Raw genomic sequence first — 9559 nt, forward strand, 5'->3', positions numbered from 1 at the left:
ATCGTCAGTCTGCTGCGTGACTGATGCCAGGAGACTAACAATTCCCAAAGTTGCGAAAGGAAAAAGAGTTAGTCTTCTACTCCCGTCCACAAGATCACTCAAGTCTAATGATTTCGGACACCTGCAAGAGGAGTCGATCAGTAACGCGTGGGGTGGCATTGTTCGCTCTACGTGCCAGGACGCCAGCGGTGCTACCTTTTCCTGTCTCCTGAACGCGAGTTGGTGCACATTGATTTCACCCCTCTCTCTCCGTCCCGCTGCCGAACACCATTTAGGCCAAGATCGGGTATAATGGGAAACACCATCAGCAGACAATTACCCTTTCAGAGGATTCACTTCTCCTCACAGACACTGTTATTTGAGAAATAGGATCATTTGATTTCACATTGCACTAAATAACACCCAGCCGGTTCAAATTGCCAGCTTCTTAAAAACCGCCCATTGGAATAAATTGCAGCGGCCTCTTTTGCTTTTCAGGGCAATATGATGGGCACCGGGCAGAACTTGGAAAAATAACTACAAAGCCAGCCCCGAGCCGTGGCTATTGGTAGGAACAGCCCTGCCACCCCGCAGGCAAAGGCATCCAGCCACCTAGTTCCCTGCCACCGCCCCCGCCACCCTCCAACTTTGAGATGGTTCAACCTCTCGACTTCGGAATTAAAATGCACAGCCCCAGCCACCCCAAGGAAGCGCTTCGAGCCACAAGGCGCTTTCGTGTTGAGCAGAGAAAGATGGGCAGGTGTGCGAAATACACATGTATTTCGGTGTGCCCTGCCACATTGCTTGCAGCGTCGGCGCGTTTGGACAGCGCCGCGGGTTTGGGGCTCTGCGGCCAGGGAATGCACCCTCCAGCTTCGCGGGTCTGGGGTTCCCAGGGCCAGACCAGCCGCTACACTCTGCACACCAATGCGTCCTCCAGGCCTGCCGGCCGCGACGTCCTTCTCCGCTCTCAGCACAGGGGCCAAGCCGGGAGTCAGGGCTCCCGGGTCCATCTGCGGACAGAAGGAGGAGGGAGCCGCACTGGGGCTTCAGCACCGAGTCCAGAGGGAGAGAGAGGCGAGCGGGGTGAGCGGCGACCGGTGAGCTGGGGTTCGCTGCACACCCATCACCACAGACATTTCAAAAGGAATCAAGCCTTTTGAAGTCTGCCAGAGCTGCGGTTTGTTAATTGACACTGTTCAACTGAGTGACAATTGTTCCGCTCAGTGGGGGCCATCCACTCCCTTCCTCCCTCCCCTTCCTTTTTTTTTTTCCTTATAAAATAGGAGTTGACTCCTTGGTTCTCCGTTCTTCTGTGCCAAGGGGCAGGATTTGTTTAAGACGGCAAGGGCTTTGGCGATTCTGTGCGTTGAAGTCTTTCTTACATTTGTGTGAATGTACTTCAGGAAGGCCGTGTTAAAATTCTCTCTCTCCAGATCCCGGAGGCTCGCCGCTGCACCCCTGTTCCGGGCATGAGCTGGAAAGGCCCTCTTAGTGGGTCCCGTGACCTGGAGCGAGTTAGTCTGAGACTTTGGGGACAGGTTGGGAGTCTTTCCCCTTCCTTGACACTGGGAGGAGCCAGGAAGCAGGGCGTTGTGGGTATGCGGCTAGAGGGAAGGTTCCAGACACGTCGAGAGTGGGAAACTTAAATTCCCCTCTCTGGTATAGGCGCAGGCTTTAGCTCCAGGGTCTTTTCAGGGTAAGGAGTCGGTGCCCGCTTAAGATGGCTTGATAGATAGCAGGGGGCCTCAGTGTGTCCTCACTCTCCACTTGGCCTTGAAGTGGGGACGCTGAGCCGCGCGGCTCCTTGGCGATTCGCCAGGTCTCTGTTCGCAAACAGCTCAGTTGCGAGGCCCAAGTATACCTAAAGCAGAATCTCGGCCGCGGGCCTTCAGCACTGCCCTCCAGGCCTGGGAAAGATACCTCGATGCCCAACTGGCCACGCCGCCAGGTCTGGCCTTGCGTATCCGCCTCCAAGGATCCAAGGCCGGCCTGGGGCTGTACATTCGAGTCCGGGGAGAGCCCGGAGCTACTCCATCACCGCCCCTGCCCCAAGGCGGTCGCGCCCTCACCCCGCGCCGCACTCCGCCCCCAACCACCCCCGCGTGCCCCCCGCGAGCCTCTGGCCCCTGCACGCAGCTAGGGGGCTGTGTTCCAACTCCCATCTCCATCCCCACGGTGGCGCAGCCGAGGAAACCTTTCATGACTAAGGCCAAGCCCAAGCCCAATCGTGGCAGCTTTTCCAGGGGGCAGGCACTGGGAGGTTAAATTCGAAGGAGCGGGTAAATACGTCTCGCCCGGCTCCAAAGTTAGCTGCCTGCGCAAAAGGAAGCGCTGAGCTACCCGGTGGAACTGCCTAGCCGCTAGCGTGGCCGCTCCAACCTGGGGCCCGAGCCCCTGGAGCTGGCGGCCGCGGACTGCGTCCCTGGGGATACTGGAGGGGACTCCAGGGACAGCGTGGGTGGGCCTTTCCCCCCCGCACGCGCCTCTGTTACTCTCTTTCGGGGCCAGAGCCGGGGCAGCGCTTTAAATTAAGGTCGACCTCCAGCGCTGGGTGAAGTCTTGGGTCCGCCAGGTCCCGGCCCGGGAGCCCTAGGTGAGGGTGGTCGGGGTTTGGCGGGGGCTAGCGGGTCAGCCCCTATTTCCGCCACCACCCCTATTGCTTCTCGATGTCCGCCCCCGCGCTCCCTCCCTCGCCCGCCCTCCCTGCACGTCGCCGCGTTTACCAGCGCGTTTTGTTCCCCTGTCGGATTCCCGGCCGAGGGGCTGTAACCGTGTTCTCCTCCGACGGACGCTAATCAAGTAATTTCCCCATCCTAGCCCCATCAAATTGCTCTTTAGCTGTTGAACCGCGGAGTTTTGCTCGCCTTTTCACATGCTAATCACGCCCATTCAGCGGCTCTCGGTGGGGCTGTTTGTCGCGGGATAAATCTCCTTGTTTGCCCGCTGCATGATTAATTGATATTGTTGTCTGGCTTTTGTGGGGACCGCGAGGAGCTGAAAGGCGGCGCGTCGTGGCTGCGCCGGGGCCGCTGGCGACATCATCGGGCTGCCGAGGTCCCGGCGAGGTCGGGCCGGGGCTGATGACATTATGGGCCCGATTTGGTTTTCCTTATTAGAAACATGATGAAAGTAAGACTTGTAAGACTTGGAAACCTCCGGTCTTACAACCCACCAACTGGGTGCAGAAACCGCACGGCGTTTAAGCCACAAGCTCAGACAAAGCCCTGGTGTTTGCTCAATTCAGGGGAAAAAGTGGATGTCACTTCTCCACGCAGGAGACAATTAAATCTCATTTCGGCCCACCCGGGATTTCAACACAGTTGAACATGAACGCACAGCATAGTGGTTTGGTTTTACAAAGAACAAAAAGAAAAAAAATGTTTTTTGGGTTAGCGGTTGTAAAAGCAGGAACCTTCTAAGGTTAAAACCCCTAAAAAATAAGTAAATGGAAGCCAGAGCCTCCCTTGTAGGCAGCGGTGGAGGAAAGTTGCGCAGAGGAGCTTCCACGCCAGGCCCCTAGCCATGCAGTTTGCGGAAACGCGACTCCCTTCGAATCGTCGGCTTCGGCGAAACCCCGGGCTAACGCTGGCCTCGCGCGATTCCCAAGGCCCGCGTCCGCCTACAAGCCAATGTTTTATTTGACATCACTGGTCCCTGCCCGTGGCAGTATTTTGCCGCCGCCCGCAGGTGTACAGTCAAACCAACAAATTCCTCCGCCCCCTGTACCCCTCCCACCCTCTCCTCTGAGCACTGGGGTTTTATCCTCTACGGACATCCCTAAAAACTTGAAGATTCAATTAAATAATTTCAGTTACGAAGTGCTACTACCGCCTGCTTATTGCAAATATTTCCTTTTTCGAGTTCTTAAAAAAAAAAAAAAGCAAAGAGAAGAAAAGAAACTGTCGCTTTCGCTTTCACTGCGCGCGGGGTAATTGATAGGCGCCATCGGAGGTCAGAATTTGCATAAGAATTAACAGCAGTAAATTAATTTAATATTCCATGCACATCTCCAATTATTCCTGGAGACCTTTGTCTCTGCGGCTGCCAGAGAGGGGATTCAGCTGCTCTTCAGCCAAACAACATCTGTGCGGTTAATAATTTGATAAACAGCTCATACAAATAGTTTCTGAATTATCTGGCAGCCCAATGACTATTCAGTTTGGAAACGTTTTGGCAGGGTCTCCCGGAGTCCTCTGAGAGCCTCAGGCACCCGCCCTGACAAATGTCTTCTTATCTTTTAAACATCAGCAGACGACAATATGTAAAATAAGTAATTATCATTAAGTAATAACTCTAACCCTTATATATAAAAAAAAGAAGGGCGCCTGGGTCACCAGGGTGTCAGCAGGTCGTCTGTCAGGTACCCCAAGATGAAGAAATATGTTGGGGAGTGGGGATGGGTGAAGAATGACCTGAAGGGGAAGAGAAGACCTGGGTGCTGGGAGGGGCTGGATAGGGATGGGGAGCTGTGTTTTTAAAGATCTTGGATTGAAATTGAGTGACAATTTGCGCATGGAAATATCTGTAAGGAAGGCTCACAGTTGCCACTGGAAAGGAACCAAGGTAGGTGGGCTACAGGGAGACCAACTTTCCACTGTGCTGTTTCTTGAATCTTTCACTTTTCTCCCCACGTGCAGGTATTGTTTATTTCAAATATAAGTACATAAAAATATATTGTGTTTACCAGAAAGCAGGGTAAATTATTTTGGCTGGATATTGTCCTGCCTGGCTCGGGGCTATCCTCCTCCTGACCACTGTCCTTCCTTCCTATCTTCACCCTCAGCCAGTGCACCCGCATCCTGAAAGCAACTTCCCAGAAAGCACAGGTTTATCCAAAACCGTGGAGAGGGCACACATCCTGTCACAGACTCAGCCAAAGCACTGAGTTGGCCCAAACTGGAAAGGAGGCACTTGTAGAATGAGGCTGTTGTGTTGTTAAAACAGGCCTGAATTTAAACACTTACCCGTTGCTCTTCTTGTCTCTACACTAAAGATTTCATGGCTGCGATTATGTTCTTTTATCTTTCTGTTACCCAGAGCAGAGCCTGTTCCTGATAAAAAGTCTAGAAAGGAACCATTTGATCATGAATGAGACTCAGGATGCTCTAATTCGTGCAACCTGCACATTGCAGCTCTGTTTACTCCAAGCCTGTGTTTACCCTGGAATTGTTCTGCACCCTCTGCAATATAATAGGATGTTCGAGGAGGATCTTTATCTCTCTGTCTATACATTCCCACATGTTTGATGTATACACCTCACCCATTCAATATTCTACTTTCTATTTCCTATACTGCCAGCAATCTAAGTACTTGAAGCCACTGAAAACTACCTAGAAGTTCTGAGGAGTGTCAAAGCAGTAACATGCTAGAGCTTTGTCCTGGTACTCTAATGAGCCCAGGTAGCATTGAGCTTTAAATACAGGCAAACCCTTCAGACTACAGGTTTAAATATACAACTTTACAGTGAATTCAATGCTTGCCTGGCTCAATTGAAGAATTACTTTTCCAGAAAAGAAGTCATTGTGTCACAGATTATGACAATAGCATTTCTACCGGGCACATTCATTTCTATTTTTAACATTTTCTTCTTGCATTTCATTAGTTTTTTTCCCCATAGAACTATAGAAACTGCTGGGCCATGCAGGCTTTTATACATATAAAAATCATCTCTGCTATTTATGATTGGGGATCTCTGTCTGCATCCTATTATTAATTTCTGACTTTGATTCAGACTCCTCTAGTCAGCAGAGTGATTTGAAAACATTTCTTTTCTTAAATGGAACATTTTCAATCCTTTGGGGAACCATTCTAATTTTAAACACCAACATATTCAGTTTCTTAATCTGCAGCCACCGGTGTTGCTCATTTTTATATACAGAACCTATCCCCTTTGGCGCTAGTTCATCTATGCTTGATATTTATCTTCTTTACATTTGTTTGACTATTTTTCAAGGCAGTATATGGGCAGAAAATGACTACTAAACAAGAAGGCAGGGAGCTTGGATTATATTTTTGACTATGTCAGTAAAGCTACAGAACATGGAAATGCTGAGAATTTTTTTTTTAAACTAATGAGCCCTCTCCAGAAAAGCCGTCTGGATACCATTAAAGTTGATGAGTTTGGAAGGCTTATCCTGATAAATGCTTGGCTTTTTTGGTGATTAGACACATATTTTCAACAGAGTCTACTGAGACTGAGGTTTGCATTTGGAGAGAGGTTTGTTGAGCATAACAGGAAATTGTTGGGGGGAAAAATCCAAAATACCATCTTACTGTATAGGGTTCAAATCAGAGGTAACTGCTGCTCTTGTTCACTTGCACAGAAATATTAGAAATATAATAATGAGTTGTGTCCAATAACTTAAATGAAACAAACCTTGGTAATTTTCAACCTACATGTAAAAAAATATATACCTTATATCTTGGGAAAAGTTAAAGAATGGTTAAGGCAGAATAACGACTTTAAAATTTAGTGCAATCTCTATTGAGCATAAAGGATTTTTTTTTAAATTGACATAAAAGAACAGTGCAGAGCTATTAAACAAATTTTTCCAATAAACAATTCATTTGCTTTCATTGCCCCCTTTTTTAAAATGACCATTTGTACATTGGCCAACTTAACCCCAAATCCAGTCAAAAAGTGAATTTGAAAAATTCAGGTTAGCATGTAAAACTTATGAATAGGATCCGCTTAGATAAACCTGTCTCCTCTCATTTTCTTCTATTTTAATGTATAAATGAGCTGTGCTGGGTGGGCTTAACCTTCTAGCATTTCCATCTGTGATACTGAGTTCCAAAAGAAACAGCTTTGTCAGCCTGTGGATAATTGGAAGCTACAGAAACAAGTTCAGGTTCTTCAGAGATGACTGCAAAATATTTCTGATATCCATAGATTTCAGCTAGCCCCCTGGTTCTTTCCTCTCCCTCTCCTGGCCAGGATTCCAATCCGACAGGTTGAGTGTCACATAGGTGTGCCCTTCCCATCATTGTTGATTTGTGTGGTTTGTATGGTTTCTAAGACATTGTTTTGGTGTTTGTCAGTAAAGTAACAGGTGCATCTAAAAATCGGTACCATGGCGCTACACAGGCTAGGAGTGAGGCTGGCTGGCTCTGTTTGAAAGCATAGGGCCTCTATGCTATTTGCTTTGGCCACGAAGTCCAGTCTAGCAACCTCATGTAGGCTGAGCCTGAGAGGGCCTCCAACGGCTTATTCTGCTTTGCTGCTTCTGTGATGAGGGGAGATGAACCTTGCAGAATACCAGACTCTTCAACATGACGTTTGAGCCCTGTTGCAGTCTGGTTGGAATTCAAGTGAGGGGAGTAAGGAAAAAATAGTGTGCAGAAAGCCTTATAGTTCCACTTGTCCACTAACTAGCTATAGGCACTTTGGCAACAAACTAATCTTCCAGGGTCAGAGACTCCTGTCTGCCACTTGTCATCATTTATTCTATTCTTGCTGGGCACACGGCCGACCAGCTGAACTACGTTTCCCAGCCTCCCTTGCAGCGACACGAGGACCATGTGACAAAGCATTCGCCAGTGGCATGCAAGTAGAAGTGATGTGCGTAATTGTCATCTCATACTTGCACCTCCCTGTTCCTTCTTGCTGGCTAGGAATTACGCTAATGAGAGCCATCTACTGAGGAAGGCAACAGTTCCCCAATGGCCTGGGTCCCGAGATGACTTCCAGGAGCAGAATCTACCCTCCCATCCTGGACTGCTTATACGGCAATAATAAATTTCTGTTTTGTTTGAAGAACTGCAAATTTTGGTTCATTTTGTTACAGCACCCACTCAAAGTAATCCCCACCCTGGCTTTATTTTTCTTAACTGCAAAATGAAAGCATCTTAGTCTGGGTTACTCCAAAAGCAAGCAATGTATTACTGAAAGGTGATCTCTGGAAACACCAGTAAGGGAATGAAGTTGAGAGACAAAGGGAAGACAACCATTAAGGTGTATTATAAAGCAGGTTACCATTGTGGGCACCTGGAATTTAATTGTACTGTGAGCTCTGGGAAACGATGTAGCACACACTTGAGCTAGAATATTTATAGACAAGTTCCATCAGTCACTGGCTGAGGGCTACTCTGCTGGCATTATTTCCCCAGCACTTCTGGCCTGTTGCATAAGCAGAGTGAGCTTCAGGGGCCAAGAAAAAACTCACAGGCAATGAAACACAGGTGCTGGTGGTTGGTCATTGAGCTGGTACACACTGATGTAGACGGGTAAGGAGCTATCAACCCTGACAGCATCTCCTATGGAAGGCATCACAAGGACTGCCTTAAAGATCTCCTTCCCACAATAAAGCTCTTTGGGCCTGATTTATTCATCTATATTCTTCTAGTTGCTAACCTGAAATGCTTGCTCTAGCCAGGTTGGTTTATCCAGTTTAGGGCTCCCTAATACCATATGCGCTCATTCTCATTTTATTTATGCCACCTTCTCATGTGGAAAGCAGCTCATCACGCATGTACTCCTCTTTATCCTACTGTTTCACTTATCTGTTGCTGCTTAACGAATCACCCCAAAACTTAGTGACTTAAAACAATAACAGTTTATTTTTTTTCACAATTCCATTGGTCAGAATTTCTAGCAGGACTTGTTGGGCACTTCTCTAAGAAAGGTCAGCTGCGTTTATTTATGTGAAAAGTCCAAGACACTCTCTCACCTCCCAAGGCCTATCTCCACATGACCTCTAATCATTCTGTACCCTAGCATGGGTTTCTCTTCTGCATGGCATCTGGGCTCCAAGCGGGAGGCAGTGGAAGTTGCTAGTCCTTTTAAGGCCTATGCAACCAGAAGTCCCAGAATGTTACTCCCATCTCATTCTACTGGTCAAAGCAAGCCACAAGGTGCAGCCAGATTCAAGGGGAAGGGAAAAAGGCTCCTCCTCTTTTTATTTACTTATTTATTTATTTTTGAGACAGAGTCTCACTCCATCACCCAGGCTGGAGTGCAGTGGCACTATCTCTGCTCACTGCAACCTCACCTCCTGGGTTCAAGTGATGCTCTTGCCTCAGCCTCCTGAGTAGCTGGAATTACAGGCACGCACCACCATGCCCAGCGAATTTTTTGTATTCTTAGTAGAGATGGGGTTTTGCCACGTTGGCCAGGCTGGTCTCGAACTCCTGACAAGTGATCGGCCCACCTCGGCCTCCCAAAGTGCTGGAAATACAAGTGTTAGCCATTGTGCCCAGACTACTTATTTATTTATTTTTAACAGACAGGATCTGGCCATGTGGCCCAGGCTGGCATGCAGTAGTGAGATCATAGTTCACTGCAGCCTCCAACTAGGACTATGGTGTGAGCTGCCACTCTTCCTATTGATGGGAAGAGCTACATGGAATGGGAAAAACTGAAGGTGGTTATATTTGGATACTATCATGCTTACCCACCCCTCTTTCCACTTGTTCAAATCTCCAAGACACACTCTTATCCTATTTCATGTAGAAAGTCTTTCCCATCATGCTAGTCCATGGGGGTCTGCCACGCTCACCCCTTAACTCCTAGGGCACTTCTTATTATACACACTTATTATTTTGTTTTTAATCATTTACTGTGTTGTGACACTTTTTG

This window comes from Hylobates moloch, unplaced genomic scaffold (genome assembly GCF_009828535.3).
Source record: "Hylobates moloch isolate HMO894 unplaced genomic scaffold, HMol_V3 SCAFFOLD_21, whole genome shotgun sequence".
Classification (NCBI taxonomy): Eukaryota; Metazoa; Chordata; class Mammalia; order Primates; family Hylobatidae; genus Hylobates; species Hylobates moloch.